The sequence below is a fragment of the Lonchura striata genome, chromosome 1A, assembly GCF_050655825.1.
Source record: "Lonchura striata isolate lonStrDom1 chromosome 1A, ASM5065582v1, whole genome shotgun sequence".
In the NCBI taxonomy this organism is placed as follows: domain Eukaryota; kingdom Metazoa; phylum Chordata; class Aves; order Passeriformes; family Estrildidae; genus Lonchura; species Lonchura striata.
The window spans coordinates 37,892,266-37,914,772 of record NC_140741.1 but is presented as its reverse complement, the minus strand read 5'-3'; the positions used below and the strand labels follow the sequence as shown (position 1 = coordinate 37,914,772).

The following is a 22,507-nucleotide window of genomic DNA, read 5'->3' as shown; positions in this document are numbered from 1 at the left end:
AGACCAGGCAAATGGGGAATGAGACACCTTCCATTCCTTCCTCCTCTCCTGAGAGGACTTGTCACACTCTCCCCTTCTCCAGCATGGGCTTCTCTCTCCACAGGGCCACAGGTCCTGCCAGGAGCCTGCTACAGCACAGAATTCCCATGGGATTAGATAAAATATATTTCCCAGGGGAGATAATAGTTTTACCTATAACTGCTATTTTTTTTTTTGCAAGAATATGAGATCCTGTAAGGAAACAACACTGTTCTGAGAAGCCCAGTCCTCTGCATCAGAAGCACTGCTGCTGCTGCTGGGTGAGCTTAGGCATTCCCATATTTGCTGTGGTTTAAGAGGAATAATGGGCAAGAAAGCACCAAGCTTGAGTAGTTGCTGGTTAACATCTGGGTGTTTCCTTCTCCTTCCAATATCACAAAACAGCCCTAGGCCTCAACTCACCAGCTGGGTTCAGTGAAGCAAGCAGATCCTCTGTTTTCAAAGCCACACTAGGCACCAGGAGCAGATTGGTGACTCTGGCACAATATCTATTAATAAATAAAAGCATCAGGCTTTGCATTTGAATAGGCCCTTTTCTTTGGCAGATCTCAAAGTAATTTCTAAAGAAGAGTAGGCATTATTATCTCCATTATGGGGCTATGTTATATGACAAGCTCTCAGTTGGGAACTGGGCAAGATCTTGGCTCTCCAACAAGGAACAGCTGCTCCCTCTGGTTAAATGCCACACACCAGCAGTGCTGAAAGCTTTCAGGTTCTGGCCAAGCACATAGAGTGCCTCAGCCAGATGGGCAAAAGCAACTGCTGGAAGGCTGGTCCTGTTACCCAGTCGACACTTGAGGTAGTTAAAACTTCACACAAGACTTGTCCAGAATTCCAGTCAAGCAGTGCTAGTTTTTAACGTCACTCACCTATTTAGTTTTTTTTGCTCCCCTATGATCAGTTTTGAAATAGTCCTCACTTTTCCTTAGGCAGGGATCCAAACTGACCTGCTGTGCAGAACACATACACTTTTTTATTTGAAAATGTTCTGTTAGGGAAAGTTTTAAAGCTGGTTCCATTTTGTGGGTTTGCTACAGGCTTTAGAATGTTTCTACAATGCTTGAAAGCATGGTGTCCTTGCAGAAGGACTACCCTGCAGGTAGTCTGCTTTCCTTGCATGCTTCCTATGTAAAACACCATCTATACACATCATAGCTGATGTTTTAGCTGTTGGGTCATGTTATATGTTAAACCAAGGACTTATCACAGTCCTTTTTGATTCTTAGTTAAAATGTCAAGTTGGCTTGTCTCCCAGATCCCTTTGCAAAATATAAATAATGTGTATTTCCAGTTAATAGTTCATTAAATTACTTTGAGACTTACACATTAACTTGGTCTTTTAGCTAGTGAGCCAGAGCAATGCAGGCTATGGTTTGCAGACCACAGCACAGGGTTATAGGAACCTTTACATGAGCATCCATTAGCAAAGAGAAGAGCTGCTTCCCGGCACAGAGGCAGTTCAGAAGTTACACGTGCACAACACAAACAAGCACACACAATAAAAACAGGCTCCTGCTGTCAGATACTGGCATTCATTGTCTCTGACAGCTGCTCTGAACCAGATGGGAAACAGCCATTCCAGTTCTGCTGTAAGCCACATCCCAACACCAGCAGCACTGCAGCCTCCCAGGCTGGCATCTCAACTGAAAGGCAGCGTGGCAAGTGAGCAAAGAAGCCAAATCCCCCCTCCCCAGTGCCAGTGTCATCTCTCCAGGAAAGAGGAAAGAAAAAGAGGGAAGCAGGCTTTTAGATGCTGTACTTGGAAAGATACGACCACATTTGTTCTGAACACAGAGAATGTCTGGGTCCAGTGTTGACAATCTGGCAGTGACTGAATGCTGTCGAGTTCACTCAGAAGTGAGAAACAGAAGAAAAAAAAGTAACAAGTCATCACCAAAAGCAGTAATGTCCAACCGATGAGTCAAGCTCTCTTAGTGAGGCATGACAGCATTAAAGATAAGATATAAAAGAGAGAGCAGAGGTACTGCTGACACTCAAGAGCAGAAGAGAGAGAATTGTTAGCTTATGTTTCTTTACTTTGTTTTACACTCGCAAGTCCAAATCTAAGAGCAAAAGAAGATGCTGCTTGGTAGGAAGGAAATATAGTGTTATAGATCTCTGAAGACAGGGACACTGAGGAATCAAGGGTCATGGGATGTTGGAGGAGGGCAGGAACAAAGAACATAATGAAAAGATACAGCTATAAGGCATGCTTAACACCAATCAACCATTACTGTCCTGGAGAAAAAGTAATTATCTGCAGCATTTTTACATTTATGATAGTAAAACCAATGAAATCCAATACAGTCTTACTAAAACAGTTGGATTCAGCTCCACCCAAATCCAGTGAGCTTCCAAAAAAAAAAAAAAAAAATCATTAATAAATTCTCAGCCCTTTGAATTAGGTGTTGGCAGTTATTTTTCCCCAAATTCTATCATTCTGTGACCCTGCACAGAGATAAGATGTAAACTGATCACACATTAAAAAACTCACTTAAGAGGAGAGATTTGGAACATAGAAGCCCACTTCTGTGAATTTTATGTATATCAGCAACCTGATACTCATAAAAACCTTTCTCTTCTATAAATAAGTGTGCTTCCCTAGATCCATCAAATTACTGATTGTCTCAAGGGTATCAAAGCCAAAAAAGAGAAAGCTCATATCTTTCCCTTTTGTTCCAGTTTGAGTATGTTATTAGACTTCCAAGACCCTTTTGATGTTCCAGTTCCACTGCATAACAGACATTTTGTAGTTTTGTTAAGTTCAAATCTGTGTCTGTTTTATGTTTTAATAGCTACAAAATGCAGCAGGTTTCACCTTGAATTTTTATCTTTCTTCAGTCCTCTTGAAGAAGCCATCCAAAATTGGGTATTAATTGATCATTGACTGGATTGTACTGTTTTTACTCAGCATTTTCAAGCTTCTTCCATGTCGGTCTCACCAGTGCTGTAGTACTGACAACCTGTTTGACCAGCAGTTACAGTGTAATACAAACATTAGCTGTTGGTCTTGACCTTCACTAAAATTCAGATGATTTCTGCATTTGGAAGATAGTGATCATTCACCTGTGGAATGATAATCCAGCTCATAATTTTAAGGGGTTTGGTTTTCATTGGCTTTGGGGTTAGTCTAGGATCTATGCATTTAAATGCCTTTACTCTTTATAGGTTACATATTCTAGTCCACTCCCTTTAATGCTTTTTATCCAGTGTGGGTCATGTCTAGGTTTGAAAAACCTGCTTGCAAGAACAACTGTAGTCATGAAACATAAAGAGAAAAATTGACACATTCAATTCAGCTAGTGTTGCTTTTCTGGAGTCCCAGGATTCAGCCTTCAGATAAAGATGCAAGTAAAGCTCTCCTCCTACATAAGCAATGCAAAACCCAGCAAGTTTTGATGGGCTACTACAAACACCTGTCCCTAGGCAGTGGTCCTTTCACAGCTTTAGACATCTCTTGTAGGATGGATTGTCTACAGAGGGAGTCTATACATCTGTATGTTTTTTTCACTGACTACAGAAGGAGACATGATGACGAGCTTGGGATAGCCTGACTTTGCAATGGCATCAACAGGGGAGGTGGATCTATCCCCACTGGACCCAGAAATGTTCTTTAGTACAGCAGGAGCATAATACTGCTCCCAATGTGAGTAAATAGCTTCATCAAGTGGACTACATTTTTCCCCTTTCATAATGGTGGAGAATCATCCTGAAATAATTTCTGAAAATGGAAACCTAAAATAAATATTCTCCACTGGGAAGCAGTGCTGACTTCCTTCCCTAATACATGATTAAATCATCAGGGTGCAGAGAAATATTAACATGCAGACAGAGCTGTGCTGCATGCAGAACAAACCACAGCATTGGCTCATCTTTGTGTAACACAGACAGGAACATGCTGCACATAGAAGAAGAGATTAATACAGTAAGCTGCTTGCATGCACACAGACCCATGCAGCATTCATGTACAGGGGATGAATACCTGTATTCACCCTCAATATGCAAACCAATATACAGAAAGTTAACATGTGGCCCAGGTGGGAATGAACAAATAGCAAAAATGGCGACTGCATACTCATACACACCAAAGATACATACATAAATAATAAGCTACAATAATTTGAAATGCTAATAAGTAAAAAAACCCCAACTGTACACAGACACAGAAGATAGCCAGTGAAATTTTCTGTGCCCTTGTGACTGATGTGGTGACACTTTGGGTCCCAGCAGGTGGAAATATACAGGAGGAATCAACAAATGGCATAGGGAAATGCACTTGTCAAAGGTATCACTTGGATGTGTATTAGGAAAAATGAAATATGACAGCCATGCACTGACCGAAAACCTTGGGAGGCTTCTTCTGCCTCAGAAGCCATAAGAGCAAAAAGGGTGCTGGAATAGCAGCCCTGGCAGAGCAGAGGCACAGAGCAACCTTCCCCAGGCTGCACCTGGGTCATGGGACTTGTGACAGGTAGGAAAATTATTGCTTACACTGCTGAAACTGTCAGATACAGAGACTAGAGACATCATGTGGGGAAAAAAATCAGAAAATCATTGGCCATGATATTACACCCACAGCTACTGGGGGTGTGCAAGTGTTAGGCTCCCCACTGCTGAGGGGAGCCTGGCTCCTGTGGTACCAGGAGAGAAGGGGCAATAAAAACAGGGTTGATAAAATCAGAAAACAAAGCTATGCTGACAATTTACTTTCCTCTGGAAAATATGCACACACTGGGAGAAGCAAGCTGCAGACCTGCTGTGCTCTCAGGAAGGATGCTTGCCCTGGGGTAGCGCTGCTGCAGTGAATGCAACAGGGTCCCTGGCAAGGGGTCCCCAAAGCTGTAGGGAAAGACCACTCTGTTCTGAGAAGATGAGTGACCACAGTAAGCTGTTTGTGCAAAATTATTGTACTCAAAGCTGAGGTGTGGGGAAAGAGCTGTGAACCAGTGTCAATTTACCCACTCAAAGTTCTATTAACACTGGCACAGGTTGCCCAGAGAGGTGACAGGTGTCCCATCCTGGGAAACTTCCAAGGTCAGGTTGAACCTGGAGATGTTCCTGCACAGGGTTAGACCAGATGACCTTGGACAGTCCCTTTCAAACCAAAGTATGCTATGATTTATATGGAAAAAACAAAATAACCATCCCACAAAATAACCATGGATGGGAATTCTAGGCTCAGAACAAAGAAGGTTTAAGGAGATTTGTCAGGAGAAAGTGACAGATGTTTGTGGACAAAAAGCAATGGAGAAGTAATATTTTCCACATCAATAATAAAGGACTTTTACTCGGTGCTTTTACCTGAATGGATCAATGAAGGTTACAAATGTTATGGATAAAGCAATATATTCACTGTTCAAAATGCCAAGAGTTTAGGCAGAGAGCCAGGTTTAATAAAAATGAAATAGAAGCCGTGGTTTGACTAAATCACTCTTTTGGATTTCTAGACAACATTATAAAGTGCTAGCGGCCATGGTAAAGAGCACTTTGAGGGCATGATTCATGGCTGTTTTACTCCAGTTGTACACTGGCTGAACACCCCTGGACTCAGTAAGCACCCTAGTGAATCAGATAGGAAAGCTGTCAAGAGAAAGGAAACACAGAATGCAATGATCTTTATCACTAATCTGGTTAGCATTGTGGTACACTGATCCCAAAGTCACGAGAAGGGTCTTTGTGTCAGGCACATGGCTACCAGCCTTGAGCTCTGATTGTGGCTTTTGTTTTCCTTTTTGTTCTTCCTTAAGCTTGCAGGTGCTCAAGTCAGATGATTAAATAAAAACTGTTGGCTTTGTGTTGTTATTTTTTAAAAAGGGGCTTTCTGGCCCTCACAGGGCTGCTGGAAGGACCTGAATAATAAAGTTCAGAGGTTCAAGACACAAATAAAAAGGAACTATGTTTTCACTGTCACTGTTTTAAAATACTTCTGATTTTAAGCTACTGTAATCCTGAAAGGTCTTGCTACATCATTTTGTAGAGCCTGGAGCACTCATTTGGCATATGTGTGGTCCAGATTTAATATTTCAGAATTAGATATCACTTGTTAGACTCTGAAACAGTTAAAAGTTAAGGGAGAATGACCTGAATAAAGGTATCAGAGGTCAACATAGAAAATAACAAGACAAACCAGTAGCACAGATCTACCTTGAAGTTTTAAAATCTCACTTTGCAGGATTTATTGTTAAGGCCATTAACTGCTGTGCCCAACTACAAAAACTAATGAGACCATTAAGGGGAAAATTAATGAAAGGCAGAGATGACTTCTTTTGTAACTTGCTGCTTGAAACTAGATTGTTAAATTGTTAGCATTGCTATTTAGTACACATTTACTGGAATTAGGTAACCACATTGACAGGATTTTGGAGGCATTAATACAAAGTAATGGAGGGATCTGCTAGTTAACACAGCTGAAAACTCAGTCTGCTAGGGAGAAATAAGAGCCTGATTCCTTTGATAAGAACTGCACTAAAGGCCATGATTCCCATGTTGAAAGTAATCATAGGAAACATTTAACTAAATAAATTCAGATCAGTGAGCTACAAACAGGCAGTTTTGGATGTTATGTTGTTTGTTGCCATCAGCATTGATTCAGGATGCAGCCTGCAGCTTGTGACCAGCCCTTTTGCTCATAATGTGCTCGCCTTCCCAAGGTGTAAGATGTTCTGCAATATCAGAACTGAAGCAGTTCAATGCAAATTGTAGTTTTCAGGATGGGCTCATACTTAGAGGCTTTTCAATGATGTTGTCTGTAAGAGGTCTGCTTGAAACCCCAGCAGTCTGGGGCCCTGGAGATTCTACAGGTGCTTTAAGAGTCTGGTGATTCTAAAAAGATTTGCAAAATGGGTGCCACAGAAAGAAAACACTTTCTGTTTTATTCATTTAATTCTGTTACACAACGAGGGATGTGTTCAGTGCAAACATTGTACACTCAGCCCACACATTTCTAAGTGCGGATGAAGTAGCATCAGTATTCTCATTCGAGGCGAGAGATCAGTTTTAATGTCTTCTTATATATTTTTTTCAGATTAATTTTAAAGTCAGTCCTAAGTCCAAAGCTATGTCTGTAAGCTTCAAATAAGACTCCTTTTGGATTTGCTGGCATCAAAAAGTGGCATAGTAAGTCTTCTGTGCTGGGTTTCCCCCTTTGTTAATTAAGAGTGGGATTTTGAAATGTTACAGTGAAGCTTCCAGATCATCAGGTGTGTAATGATTCTTTTCAACTAAGCAAAAATGAGGGCTTAGGGTAATAAGATATAATCATCTCAGAAGAACTTGACACAATATGTGGATTTTGAAGAGGGAAGGAGTGGGCACAGACCTGGGGCCAACTTCCTCTAGCACATCCAGCTGTGCCTGCTGGTTTAGACCCTGCAGTGAAGGTGGCTGCTCACCAGTGTAGCCAGCAGTGTACAATAGCAGCGAGCAATGCTAGAAGCTGCACAGCCCCATATTCCCCCACAGCTACATCCATTGGTGCTATTCTGGTGCAATGAGAGTACAATGCGTCAGATAAAACCAAAATCTTGCCTGTATGGCTCCAATTTTTTGAAGAACTGAGTTCCGAATTCTTGTTTCAATTACAACGGCCTTATTAGTACCCTCTATAGTGTATTGGTAGAATAGCAATGAAATGGCCAGGCTCTGTCAAACACTCAGAAGACATCCTCTCTAGACCTTCTCTCCAGTGAGCTTTTTACTTGTGGTCCTTGAGCTGCAAAGATGAGTTGTGACAGGAGTGGCTGTCACTTTTGGTTGATAGTGTTTTGTGAGGTCAGCAGCTTCCAGCTCACTGGGGAGCTCAGGCTCTGTGGGTGCTGTGGGCAAAGTCAGGGCCTTTCACTGTCTCATCCCATCTCTTCATTAGAACAGGGTTCAATTGCTCTGGTGGGTGTTTTCCTGCCTCTGGATCAATGTCTGCATATACTTAAGGGTACTTCCATTTCCTGGTGTCAGTGGGAACTGTGGTCTTCCTGTAGGCAAAGCCTCTACATTTCATTGCAATTGTGCCCTGGTTGTGTTACAAAGATCAACAATGTGATCATGGTTTCTGGGACAGGCACATAATATTTTTAACTCCTGTTTAACACAACCCAATGCTGTTTTGTTGTTGATACAACTGGCAGACCTTCAAAATGTGTTGGGCAAAATGGAAAGCTTGCAAGAAATGCTTCTTTCCATGAGACTTGCAAAGGAACATTTTTCTTCTGTGTTTCATTAGAAGATAAGCATTCAGAAGGTTATCCATGTAGATGGGAAAAGCCATATGTACTTTAGAGACAAGACAAGGAGAAGTTTTGAAAGAAAGGCCCACTCTAAATTACTTACCTGTATCAACAAAGCTGATTAGGAAGAAGTGGGTTGTTTTATCTTTAATATTCCACAGTCTGTAAGTCTATAGGTGTCCCTTATGTTCAGTTGCTTTCTTCTGGTCATCATAGTAGAAATTCACAGCCTTCAACCTCTCAAAAAAAAAAAAAAAAAAAAAAAAAAAAAAAAAGCCAACTCTGGCCCACATTTTTAGATTCCATGTTCCATGGAATTCAGTAGGTCAGTAGCAAAGCACGTAGACCCTTAAGACCTAAATAATTTTCATAAAGCAGCAAAATCCATGTTTGTTTTTACCTTCAGAACCCTCAAAAGCTATTTCAGGTTAACATGTAACAGATTCATAAATCAAGTTGGATAAACTATAGCTTTTCAGCAGTGATTCACATACAGATTCCTGGCAAATAAAGTTTTCATGCTGGACTTTATTTGCTTGCTTCCAGTGCACATCAAGCATCTACAATTAAAACTTATTTTTTGTCTTTTTCTGTTCAAGTATTTATATCCTGTGGCTACATGGTAGCCCAGTAAATCCTGTTTACCTTTGTAAACAGACTTTTTTTTTTTTCCAAGCAATTAATGAAGGAAACATTACTGGGTAATCACAACGTTCTTTCTGCCACATGAAATCCTCTGCTACTTTCCTTATTATCTTCTTCCTATTGTAAAAACTGATTATGTGAAGTTGAGAAAAATCCATGGTGAAGTGTTTTATTTATGTGAAAGAGGAGCCTTACAGCCTCTAAATCGGGTGCCTGCATTTACAGGCTGTCTTTCCTAGGCACCCTGCCAGGGGCAGAAGGGCCCAGCTGGAGGACAAGGCTATGTACCCAAGCTGAACTGTCCTTCTACACTGCTGTGTGCATTACCTGCACCCATACAAGCCTCCTTGAAAAAGGTATTTTTAAGAAGAGTGGTTCAAAATCATATAGCCTCAAAAATCAACAGCAGGATTCAGTATTTCAATTGCTGTTTTATTTTTCCAGTTGGAAGCAGTTTCAGATAAATCAAAATATTCAGCAGCAACTTATTAATTTCACTGGAACTGTGAATTTAAAGTCTTCTTGCAAATTAGTTTCTACAATGTTGAAAAAATTCACTGTTAACATTTCAGCTTTTCTGTCTCATGGAACACACATTCTCAAGTGTTTCACTAGGAGCAGTCAACTAAGAATATATTAATCCCTACAAAGCAGGACTTCCCTTTTCTACCTTGCTTTAGAGCTGGCTTTAAATATGTGTAGAATAGAAAGGAAATCTTTGCACAGATCCCTGTATCCATAAGGCACTTCTTTGGGTAATCTTGTGTAAACAACACTAACATCTATTAGGCAGTCCTAGGACTGCTAACAAACAAACAAAAAACCCTGGAAAACAGTATATAATATTTTTCATGTATTTATGAAATTCTGATTTCATAAATTTCATAATTCTACCAACTTTGCCCAGAGCAGCCTTAAACCTTATCTGAGCATATTCAGCCTGCACCTTATGCCCAGATTTGGAGGACTGATCATTCCCCACAAGGCACTAAATACTACCTTCAGAGAGCATTTTCAAGAAAAGTTGAGAGTATCCTACAAAAAATATTTGAATCTGTCTGGAAGAGACTTCACCTTTGAATATGCAGATAGGTCTTTGGACTTCATTAATGTAGCAAATCTTTAAAATCTCCACGATTCTGAAGTGGACAAACTGCAGATGCTGTGTGTAGTCATCAAGTCATTGTGGGGAGCTACTGGCAGCCCTGTGCATGGAGATGGATAAAAATCAGAGGCAAAGCTGTGTTATAAAGAATTTAATTACAGAATCTCTATTAGTGTCAGAATTTAAATTGTCTTGTCAATGGAAAAACTGTTATTGCTATGGAATTAATGCAATGTTAATTAGAAATAATGCTTAAATTAAAAAATATTATAAAATCCCTATTGTAAAGATGCCATAATGGTTATACACTGTCGAAGTATTTTTGTTTGTAAGTGAATAAGTAATATTATAATAGTACTTGTTTTTTACCTTTCATTATTCGATCTCATTAGTGTGAACCTCTGTGACTAGGATGATCTTAGATAAGTATTTGAAAGTGTTTATGAAACATTAATGAGTTCTGTCCACAACCCTTGGGGGGGAAATGTGCTTTTATAACAATTTAACAGTTGGATAAACTAAGGCAGGTGGTTTATGCAAATTATTAGAGGTCAATACAGAAAAATAGTACCTCTTGCATCCTGAATGCTCTTATCCTCCATTAACAGTTTCTGCACTTTTTCTGTTTCTATTTGTTTTATTTAATTACAATTTAAAAGACTCTTCTAAAAGGCTGCTGCTATAGCTGCAGGCAAGGCAGTATCTGGAAAGATACACAGTACCCTGATTAAATATAAATACATTCAAACAGACAAAATATGAGGCAGGCATCACAATGCTGTAAGTCCATACTCAAAGCCACTGTAGATTGTACATAGGTTTTAAAAGGTGAATTAGCTGATGATAAAAAGAAAATTCAGTTTCACATCCACCTCTTTATTTCTTCCCATATTCCATCTCCTGTTGTTTGCATAAGAAAAAGATCAACATATTAATAGAAAATAATAGTTGGTCACCTGAGCTTAAATGGGAGTGGGTTAGTGGAAATCTACTGCCCATTCTATTGCATCTGCAATCTGACTATATATCAGAGCCACAGGGCAGTTATACCATTTTGCTGTTGTACAACAATACAGATAGGAAAGGCTTTTCAGATTATTATTTTTTTAATAAATAGGAAGAGGCAGAGTGTGTGGATGCCTGTGTATTTCCCTAGCTGGAAGAAGCCCTCTCTGGGGAGGAGCTCAGTGGAGTACTGTCACTCGTGGCAGGGGCATGGAGGGGCTGTAGGGGGAATCGCATGGGATCCACTGCTCCTCCCTGTTTTCCTGAGAGCACCCCTGTGCCTCGCAGCTTCTTTAATAGTTTGTAAAATCACTCTAACAGAAATTTAAAGTCTCTTCTGATCTGTAAATGAAGTTACACTTTGAAGCCACTATTTAAGCTGCTATCAGCTGGTTTGTAAATGTGCTGAAGAGTCATTTGACAAGCAGGAGTGATGACATTTCTGAAAGATTGTCACAACATTAGTTATTTAATACTGTACTGAAGTCAAAGACACTTGCCTATGTGGGGGAAAGTTTCTGGCACAGATCTAGCATACTAAGGACTGAGTATTGGCTAGATTACTAACAGCTGAAATGCCTAGAGCACTGAAGCAGTAGTCCAGAAAGAAAATCTTGCTGGTAGTTTGTTGAATATTCAGTTGTAGATGCTAAGCTTGGAACATAACCAACAAGTGATTAAAGAGATAAATACTGGTCAATTATAGTCTCAGCAGTTATGTTTTCTGGTTTTTATTTTTAATTTACTTAAGGAGTAAAAATATATGTTGTGATTTTGAAACACAGTTCAATTAAACCTAAATTGATTAATTTTAATGTTCACAAAGCTATAGGTAGTTATTTGTAAAAAATTAAATAAACATGTAAAATACCTGGAGACTTGCAGTTCTCTTTTCTGGGAAGCAAAAATCAATGTTCATATCTATGTTGGACAGAACAAGCTAATAAATGAAAACCATCTAAAGTGTTCATTTGCTCTTTAAACTGTGACTGCACAGCAACCAATGCTTTTCATGCAGAAGGTGCTGTGATCCTTTAGTAGATGGATACCTGCTTATTTTCTAGTCATAGTATGCATTTACTGCATTTTACTCCATGTGGTTCTGCAGAACCACTACAGGCACTTACAGGGACACCCACCTGCCACAGCACTGTCACACAGGTGACACAGGCAGAATCCACACAGCTGATATCAGTCAGGGAGAAGCAAACTTCATTTGCCCATGCAGATTAAAAACCTCTAGGCCCTTAAAAAATATAATCTCTAAATCTGATATTTGGCCACATCTCAAAGAGTTAGCCAACGTGGGAGTTAATGCTGCAGTTCAGGTGCTGACATTTTGGAGTAAAACTGCCAGCTTGGTTACTTCCTCTCAGGCAATTCAAGCTCTTTGAATGAAAGGCAGATCTTAGATTATATAGTCATGTTTAACAAAAGAAGCAAACTGACTGCATGATAGGTAAACATGTTTTCCTATCAGATTATCAGTCAAAAATAATATTTTAGAAGAGCAGCCTCCAGAAATATCCTAAAGACATTTTTTCCTAGGCACAATATATATATGAGAAACACTGTTGTTATATTAAAATTATCTTGGTAGCTGTAGATTTGCTACAGAATCCTTATTAAAGCAATCAGAAAATACACCAAGTAATCTTGAAAGCTCATAGGCATATTTGGCTGTGACTTTCATCCCATTGACATCAAAGGATTCAGTCAATGAATCCATCAGTCTCACAGGAGCAGGAGAGAGGGAGACAAAATACATAATGTGTCTTGGAAGACACAATAGTTTGTTTTTAATTAATGTGCCTAAATAACACCAATTTTTGTGAATCACCTCTTCTTCAGTGCTTGATACTTTTGAAAGAATACAAAAAGCCTTTAATTGGCCTGAAAGAGTGAACATTTTTTGCTTGACTCCCAGTACCCAAGGAACAATTGTTTAGCTTCTGTGTGGTTAAAATGGTGTCAGAAGAACGGACATAGAAAGAACTGAGCACAGGGAAGCTAGAAAATGAGAACATCTCACCAAGCAGTTCACTGACATGAAAAACACAAGTTTAATACAGATCAAGAACACCAAAAGCATTTGAGACAAAGCCATAAGGACCAGCAAATAATTCAATTGTAGATGGAAAATCGTCAATTCTCACAAAAAAAGCAAACTTGACAATGAGTGTACCAGTCGATAGAAGGAAACTCCTCCCCAACTTCATTTAGTGCTGCAAAACCTGTCTGGGGCACCCCATTGCAATAAAAAGAGAAAGAAAACCTTCAGACATGTACTGAGCAACTCAGAGACCCATGACAAAGAGGACAAAAGCATGAGAAAGGCCCAGTTGTGCAAACAGCAAAGCAAGGGAAGTGAAGAGATGGCTGAAACAGGAGAGGAGAGTGTCTGAGAACATAATGACAAGACCTGCTGCCACCATAGGACAGCCAAAACAAAACACCAGGTTCTGACTTGAAAAGACTATATATTTACTTTCCAGAAGATCTAAGACCATATAGTAAGAAGAGAACACAGACAGGAAAACAGATAACATTCAAGAGGCAGTCACGACAAACCTTAACAAGCCAGTACCCAAGAAATTTAAAAGACCCCCTCTTGCAAGATTGTCTGGTCCAAATACCTTGAAAATCAGCCTGCAATAATTTGAAAGCAGTTGTAGGTAATGTAGAAAGCTCAGTATTTTTATGTGCTACAGGTTTGTTATGCAGCAGGAGAGTTTAATCCCTCAAGCACAGCTGGTCAGTTATGTTTCCTAGTTTCCTTTGAGTTCAGTGCTTTCTGATAGCATATCTCAGGTGCAGCCATTTGCAATTTCAGGAGATATATATTTGATAAACCTCCCCCTGGTGCAGCACAGATCTGCTCTCTGGCAGATACAGCATTATTCTTTAAAAAGGGAAAACAGATAATGATATGCAAATTCTTTTTATCACACTGTTTTCTGATAAGTTTTCAGCTAAATGAAATTCTTGGTGAGAACTAGCCATTTACCAGTTTCATCTTTTTCAAAAAGCGGGTGTATTAGGTTTGCATGACCAGGTTTTGGTAGTGAGGGGACTACAGGAGCAGCTTCTTTGAGAAGCTGCCAGGAGCTTCCCCTACATCTGATTAAGCCAGCACCAGCCAGCTCTAAGATGGACCTTCCACTGGTCAAGGCTAAGTTCATCAGTGATGGTGGCAGCACCTCCAGGATCATGTATTTAAGAAGGAGAAAAAGAAATTGAGCAGCCAGAGAGAGGAGTGAGAATACATGAGAGCAGCAGCTCTGCAAACACTCGGGTCAGTGAAGAAGGAGGAGGATGAGGTGCTCTAGGCCCTGGAGCAGAGATCCACCTGCAGCCCTTGGAGGACCTCATCCAGGGCAGGTGGATGCCTGTAGGAAGCTGTGATCCCATGGGAAGCCCAAGCAGGAGCAGGCTCCTGGCAGGACTTACAATCCAGGCCAGAGCAGCCTGTTCCTGAAGGGTTGTGCCCCATGGAAGAGACCCACACTGGAGCAGTTCATAGGGAACTACAGCCTGTGGGAAAGGCTCACATTGGCAAAGTTCATGGAGCATTGTTTCCCATGGGAGGGACACAAATGGGAGCAGGGGAAGTGCACAAGGAGCCCTCTTCCTGAGGAGGAAGGAGCAACAGAGATGTGTGATGAACTGTCCGCACCCCCTTTTCCCCTGCACCACTGGGGTGGGGAGGGAGAGAAACGCAGGAGTGAATTTGAGTCCAGGAAGAGAGGGGTGGAGGGAAGGTTTTTTATAAGATTTAGATTTATTTCTCATTACTCTGCTCTGACTTGCTTGGTGAAAAAGTCAATTAATTCCCCAAAGTCAAGTCTGTTTTGCTGGTGACAGTAATTGGTGAGTGATCTCTCCCTGTCCTTGCCTCAACCCATGAGCTTTTCATTGTATTTTCTCTCCCCTGTCCAGTTAAGGAGAGGAGTGATAAAGAAGCTTTAGTGAAAACCTGGCATCCAGCCAAGGCCAAGCCCTCACAACAAATTGCCAGAAATCTAAATAACCTATTTTTTTTCCTGGCTTTTTTTTCTTTTAATTGTCATTGTGTTGGCTTTTTTCTTTAAAAACCCAAAACATTTCAGGATTGTCCTCGTGGTAGTTCATGAAAGCTGTAGCTGCCTCCATTCCCTCTGTTGCCCAGGTTTTCTAGCTGGATTAGATATCCTATGACAAATCCTACAGCTGAGAACTCACACAGCAGGTCAAGGGAGGAGCAGTTGGTTTAAGAAACCCCCACAGCTGAAGGCTTTGGAACATGAAGCATGCAGACTACTGCTCCCATGAGACACTTGAGGTATCAAAACAAAACCATTTTCAGTTGAAAACATGAGCTTCATTTTTCATCATAAAGCATAATTTTCATTAAGAAAAATAATTTCTGAGCAGCTCCAAAAACAACAGTCGAGTGGCATACACAGTTCAATGGCTTATTAAAACCAAAGTGGGGAATTTGCATGCAATAAAATTGAGGCACAGCCAGGATATTCTCGGAAAAAAAGAACCAGGAGACTTTTGCAAATTATTAACAGTAACAGATGCCAGTGAAAACACATTATCAAAACCTGTTACCTCCAAAGTCCTGCCCCTCCCTAAGACTCTGTGAAGGAAGTAATCAGGAAGGATTTGGGAAAACTTAGCAACTAATAAATGCCTACTTTTGCCAAAGTTGAGTAAAACTCCTTCCTTTTGCCAACAAGTGAATGATTCAACATGTGTACTTCTTTCTCCATCTGTATTAAAATGGAATGGTCTTTCCTGTATTTGCTGGGATTATTAGAAATACCAAATCTATAGATGGGATGCATATTACCAAGAAAAGCCTCTGACATTTTCAGCACAGACAGATGAAAATCTCCCCAAGTGCATCTTCAATAACCCAAGTGTGGCATGGCAATCCAGGTTGTTTCAGATTACTAAATAGCTCTTGCTCTCCCAATGTCAGGCAGCTGGCCTTATTTACCACTCTGGGATTATTGGCAGCTGTAACTTGTAAAGGCTCTCAGAAAATGGGCACTACCTTAGGGTCATATTGCAACAAGAACTCTTCCCAGAAAAATATTTTTTTGCCCAATGGCTCTAACAGTCAGGACCTTTTTTTTCTCTCAGTGATTTTTGTGTGCTCTCAGAGACTATGTGAGAGGCAGGACAAAAGCAGTGGCACAGCTGTGAAGAGCATCACCAGAAGGTGTGTGACTCCCAGCAGCAAGCTCCAGCCCTGCAGCCTGGCACCCTACCCCAGTGCTGCCTCTGCAGAGGAGGCAAAGGACAGGCAGCCACAAAGCAGCTACAGAGCTCATCCAGAAGTGCTACCACTGTCCTGGTGCTTCAGCAGCCCTGGGATGCAGGAAGGCTGAGCTAGATTGAGAAAGGTTAGACATTAAAGACAGTGGTTTGCCAAGAGTAGAAGAGCCCAATCTGAAAAGGAAAGCCTACAATACCTAGTCAAGTCTATATAGCATGTCAAAAATCTGCTGGGAAAATCTGCCATTAAGATTGTAGTGGAAGAGCTGCCTAAGAAAGAGGGAATATTTGAGCATTGGTCTTTACTATGAACTTAATATGAGCCTAGGAAAAAAAAATGAACTCTCAAGACAGCATTTTTTGTTCAGGTTTTTTGGTTTTTGTTCTGTACTTACAAGAAAGAAAAAGCAAAAAGTCAAATGAGAGCATGTGCAAAAAAACCCATGGTAATGGTTCATTACAAGCTGTCTGGTGTTTCCTGACTAGAATTTTTTAAGCAGACTTTAGCAAGAGATTGATGTATAGCTTATAGTGCTTAGACCTGTCTTTCATATTCATTCTGCCTTGGACTCTAGAATATCTGTTAGAATCAGATTCCTTTCCTAAAATTTTTAATCTTCACTGACTTACATTTCCAGTGTTTCTTCAAATAAAAGCAAGTCCTGAAATACATCTGTTTATCTCCAAATGCTACATTTGAAAGTATGTCTGCACACTGTTCCCTAAATCTGTTTTGTAAATTTTCAGTCCTTTAATTTAGTTATTGGCCAATGGATAGGAAAATCATCAAACTGCACACTATTTATGAATTCATAAAATGGTATTGGGCCTCTGCTTATGCTGTGAGATTAAGACAGGCTTGCAGACAAGCACAAGGACATTAAGCATCCTGCCCTGCTCTCCATCCATACATATCCCTGCCTAACAGTTTCACTCAAAGCACCTGAGCTTAGGGCAACCATAAATATGCTCCAGCTGGAGCCTGACCCCCCCCCCCCCCACACACACACTCTCATCTATTCAAGTAATCCAAGAGAGAGCAGGTGTATAACAGTGAGCAGACACTGACTTTCCTCCCCAGGTGTACACCAAATACCTGCCTGAGCCCACAGCAAAGCACATACCAGCTCAGAAACAACTTGGAGGCTGGGCTTGAGCAAGGGCTTGACATTAAAATATCAGGTTAGACAAGTCAACACTGCTTCTTCTACACATGGCTGCAGAAGTATATTGCATGTCACTCATTCATGCCTACAATTACAGGAGCAGAACTCTGTAAAATTCTCTTTTTTTGTATATGTATATGGAAAAGATCAGTCAGTCACAGTAGAGAAAGGTATTGCTTAGATGCAAACCATTGTTTATATCTGCCAGTGACAACAATAAAAAATACAACTCTTAGGTGAAATGCCAACTCTCTAATCTTTTGTTTTTTAAATATAATATTGATGTTGGTGTTAGATTTTGCCTGATTTACTTTCATTTGATCCTGTCCTCTACAGAAATCTGTTGCCTAGGTAACAAATGCTGTGCACCATAATAAGGAAAATTGCTGATGAAATAAATAGTAATTATGGCCCTGGTTTCAAAAGTATTATCTTTCTCTTTGTTTTAAATTATCCTTGGGTACGGCTTTGTTCACTTGCATCATCTCCTTGCACGACAGCCAGGGGAAGAGAGAGCACCCACTCTGTGTCCTCTACCTCTGCTCCCTGAGCAGCACTAAGTGTGTTTGTATGGATATTTTCAAATGCTATTTAATTCCTCAGGGGTACATCAATACAAAGTGCAAAATTCCCGTCAGAAAGAGCAGGGTTTGATGTTATTCTTGTTCAACATCTCTTACAAGGATTGCTTACATATGAGTGCCATCTTACAGTCAATTCCATACATCCTGCAGAGTCCTACCCTGACCTGGGGCCTTGCAAGCCCGTTCATATCATGCAGGTGCTGAATTTGTTCAGCATACATCATCAACATACATCTAATAGTTTAGTAATTCAGAAACAAGTATGAGCTTGAAGGAATCAATAACAATATCATGCCTAACATTCCTGAATTTGTACTCATAAAAGCATTTGCACTGGAAAAACAAATGTGGAAGGGAACAGTGATGGTTGCTTCCACTTATTACCTTATGCATCAGTTTTTGGTAGAGCATGGTGGTCTCGGCTCTTGTGTGCAATGACCACCTGTAGGAAATCTTCTCTGTGGGTGCCCTGAACTAGTCATGAGAGAGTACCAACTGTGGAGAGTACTCATTCCCCTGTGTCCAGGGGTTCCAGTCACAGTCAACTGCAGCACACATCTGGGACAAAGTTCCACACTTCACCTTTTTGCAGAGTAGTCAGGTCCCAGAACAAAGAAAACTATTGCTAAGCAGATATGCGAGGAAGAAAACGCAATGAAGGCACTTGAGGAACTGTAACCCCATTGTACATGGGAGCCATCAGCCAGCACCTCTGCAGGAAAGGAGCACACAGCCTCCCTACTTGGTCCTACCACCCATGCAGTGGAAGAAGGATGCTCAGGTTATCACTCCACATGACAACTCCTCTGGGTGCACCCCATGTTTCCCTCTGCAGGAAGTGGGATGCAGAAGACAAATTTATTCAGATGTAGAAGACATCTGTCTGTAAAGAGTGACTGCAATTCCACCCCTAGATATACTTTCCATTGACACCAGATTTACTAGACTGTAATGAACTAAAAAAGCTAAGTGATGGTCCTCCTAACTGGTAGACCTCTGGAGTGGTGGCACTGTCTTTAAATCATTCTCCATCTTAATGATTTTCTTGTGATTTCCCTGGTGTTTCTACTACTGTAATAGCTTTGCTTACCAGAGCCTTCAGGCATTCTGCCTGATAAACTATCATAGATCCCAATTCAATAACATACATGTGACAGCAGCTAGAGATGTGAGAGGATATGAATAAGAGAAATGTTCAAAATTCCATTTTACTCAGGAAAATTACTTCCTTCCATTAGGAGAAGGCTTGGGGTGAAGGCAGGCTTTGTTTTGGACAGAAGGAGTAAGGCTGGTCCTCCCCTTGGCTTCTCTTCACTTGTCAGAAAGAGCTGCAGTTCATGGGGACATATCTGCATAATCACATCATTACATCAGGTTTTTGCATGGCTCAATGTGGTCAAGTCTCCTTTTAAATGTAGTCAGGATTACACTGGGGGTATCCTTGTACACCTGTTTGTATACTTCTTTTGAAACGCAAGAGGAGCTGAAGCATCAGCTGTCATTGTGGTGTTAGCTCTGGGACACTGCCGTGGCAATGGAGGTTAGTAAGGCTTTAAAAGCTCCATGCTGAGCACAGAATGATCAGAGATGGGAAGTGGATTTTCACTTACTTTGGCTAATTTTTGAGACTTCAAAGGATGTGCAGAATATGGATTCATTGTCCCATTGAGAAATAAGGGGATGGGAAAGAATATGGGTCTGGCTTCTTTAAAAAAGCTCTGAAACCACTTAAAAAGTTTGTGTGTGTGTGTGCGTGTGTGTAAGTGTGTGTACACATGTATGTACTGGGGGGCAAGGAGTCAGAGGGAGTGAAAAATATTTTATTATCATGACCTGTTCTTTATAGAGTTTGACACACACAATCTTATCTAATTATTGCAAATATTTAACATCACCTAACTCCAGATAAAAAAATCTCTTTCTCTTCCCTCTCCCCTGCCCCTCCCTTTGCTGAAACTTAATACACAGAGACTAATACGGCACAAAACCGTCTCACCGAGCTTTAAAATGTAAGACGACAATTCGTGACCTTTGCCATTGATTGCCAGCCAAGTTACATACGGCTCAGGGGCTCAGTGGGCCACCATTTGTCACCGTGCTGACAGTGAAATACGGCTCAGCCTATTGTTCTGCAGAAGTACCCTCAGCCCGGGGAAGTTTGCGGGACGTTGCCCTGTGTTCCCTGGGAGACCCTGCAGTGCTTCATTCCCTGGATACTCCAAAGGGTTTGGAACAAATCACAGCCATCAGGGCAATGAGACAACTATTCCTTGGAACAGCTTTGGAAACTAGGGCTTACAGCATTGCTAGCCTGGAAAGGGTGAATGAGCATCATGCATTGGGAAAGATCTTTATATCTTGGATGAAAAAAGAAAAAAATCTCCTTCCTTGACAACACAGTGTATTTCTACAGTAAGCTGCTGTTTGTGAATGCTGTGTTCTGCACACCGTGGGTTGCTATTCCCTCTATGCACGTTTCATTTAGCAAAGGAAAGAAACGGAATCAGACTGTTTATTTGGATGTAGCTACTCTCCCACCGTGCTGGCCAAAGTTGCCTTGTCGGCTTAGAAAAACAGCTAAGGACCAAGCAGACTGTCAGACAGCTATTCTTTACAATTTGATGCCCACAACTGCACGGGTACAATTGTGAGGTACTTTGTATTATGTGAAATACAACTCACACAATCCAAGTAACTGAGCACTCAATATGTGTGAAAAAGCTTTTTGCCTCCAATTACCACCTTCACAACAGGAACTAAGTTTTCCAGCTGACTCCTGAAGTCCCAAATTAACATCCTTAAAACCTCAATTTAACACTAGAGATAGACACAAAAAATCTTTCTGCTTTCTACATTTCTGCATGTGAGTATTCCAGAACCATCTGTGTCTTTGCATTGAACTGTTTGAGCACACATCTTTCTTTTAAATCTTAGCAGCACTGCTTCATATTCAGCACCACAATAATGTGGCCTTTGCCTATCCTTTGAGAGCTAACCTGGTAATCAAAATGCATTTAATCCTTAAAACCATGCTGTGACAAAGATGTTGCTATTCTAATTAGTGTGCTAATTAAGTACCTATTTTGTACCTATTTGGGATGGCAGGGGTGCTTTCCTGTCAAGAGAAGTAAAACTGCAAGAAAGCCATATGCAGCCAGATCAATGGTCCAGTTCCATCAGTATTCCCCCAGCAGCAGCAGCCTCTGACTTTCCAGCTTTATCACCCAGACTGCTGGGTCATCTACAAAAAGGCACTCTTGGTTCTTCCCATCTGAGGATGCTTCTGATCACATGATTAAATCATTCAGAAAAGAGAGAGACTGCTTCTCCTACAGCCTACATGAAAGCTCAAAATGCTGCTCCTACAGTGATATATATTTGATGCCTAAAAGGAAGCAAAAGCACAATAAGAAGATGGGCAGAAACACCTTGAAAATTGGAGATCCCATGTGGCAAGTGGAAGGATCTTAGTGTTGATCCACTCCCTCAGGTGAGCTCCTGGACTGCCAAGCTGCCGAACAAAAAGAGAAGGAAAGACTGGTTACAAGAAATAAGATGCTGGGACCCCAGCTCTTAGCACAGCCAAGGGTTCCTGACTTCCAGCCCACAGGGTTGGAAGTATCCTGGACATGGGATCTTCTGATTGTCTAACATCATATGCTGCCACGTTGATCTCATATGTGACTCTATATTTTAAAATGTAGCAGCATATAAGCTTTGGTGAAAGAATACAAGCTTTAATTCTAAGAGCAAATATTTGTACTTCTGCTTCTAAGCACTATGGTATTTGACATTGTTCAAATTAAAGCTCCAAATGTTAATCTGAGGCTCTAGTTGGAGTACAGTGAATACAAGCCTTCTTCTTTGCTTGCCCAGTGACCTTACCATTCTCTCCAGAAACAAAAATTCTTCCCTAGGATGCCTCCATGATTTCTGGCTCATCACATAACTATTGCTGTGATAAATCCAGTAGGAACTTGCTTGTCGTGTGTAAAAAGTCTGACCATTTCTCTTTCTTGTGTTTAGCTATTTATCATTTCAGAGTAAGGAGAAAGTGAGTTTGGAGGGGTTTTTTTTCATTCTGATCACTGATCTTTTACTGTGAAAAAAATCCCATAATTGTTAATTATGCTGGGTTTTGTTATTCATGCTGGTATTTTCAAACTCTAAAAGTTAGCTTAATTGGATTAGGCTTCCTAAGGGAGGATTCAGATAATTTAACAACAGAGTTGCAATCACAAGAATACAGTAAAGGCTCTAGCATGCCAGATAGATAGGTCCACTCAACCTAGTACTATATCTGATAACAAGTGAACTTCAGAGGCCCATGAAAGGATATTGGAACAGGGTCAGCACCTAGTAATACCCCTTCAGCCTCCAACATTTTGCAGATGCTGAGCTTCAGTTTGCATATAATACATAAACCTTGGCAGGTCTTTTTCCTTGAGCTTTTTAGAAGAGAAAAATCATGCT

At 40.7% G+C, this 22,507-nt stretch overlaps 1 long non-coding RNA gene across 9 annotated transcripts in view; it reads right to left on the bottom strand.

Moving 5' to 3' along the window:
- LOC146763449 (uncharacterized) overlaps window positions 1-22,507 on the bottom strand; it is a 159,588-nt gene that overhangs the window by 10,611 nt on the left and 126,470 nt on the right. For 8 of the 9 annotated variants that reach the window (XR_014951781.1, XR_014951787.1, XR_014951783.1 and 5 more), the window contains one exon: window positions 8,365-21,545. This is a non-coding gene — a long non-coding RNA (uncharacterized LOC146763449). The remainder of the gene's footprint in view (window positions 1-8,364; window positions 21,546-22,507) is intronic. The other variant, XR_014951782.1, reaches the window with a different exon arrangement.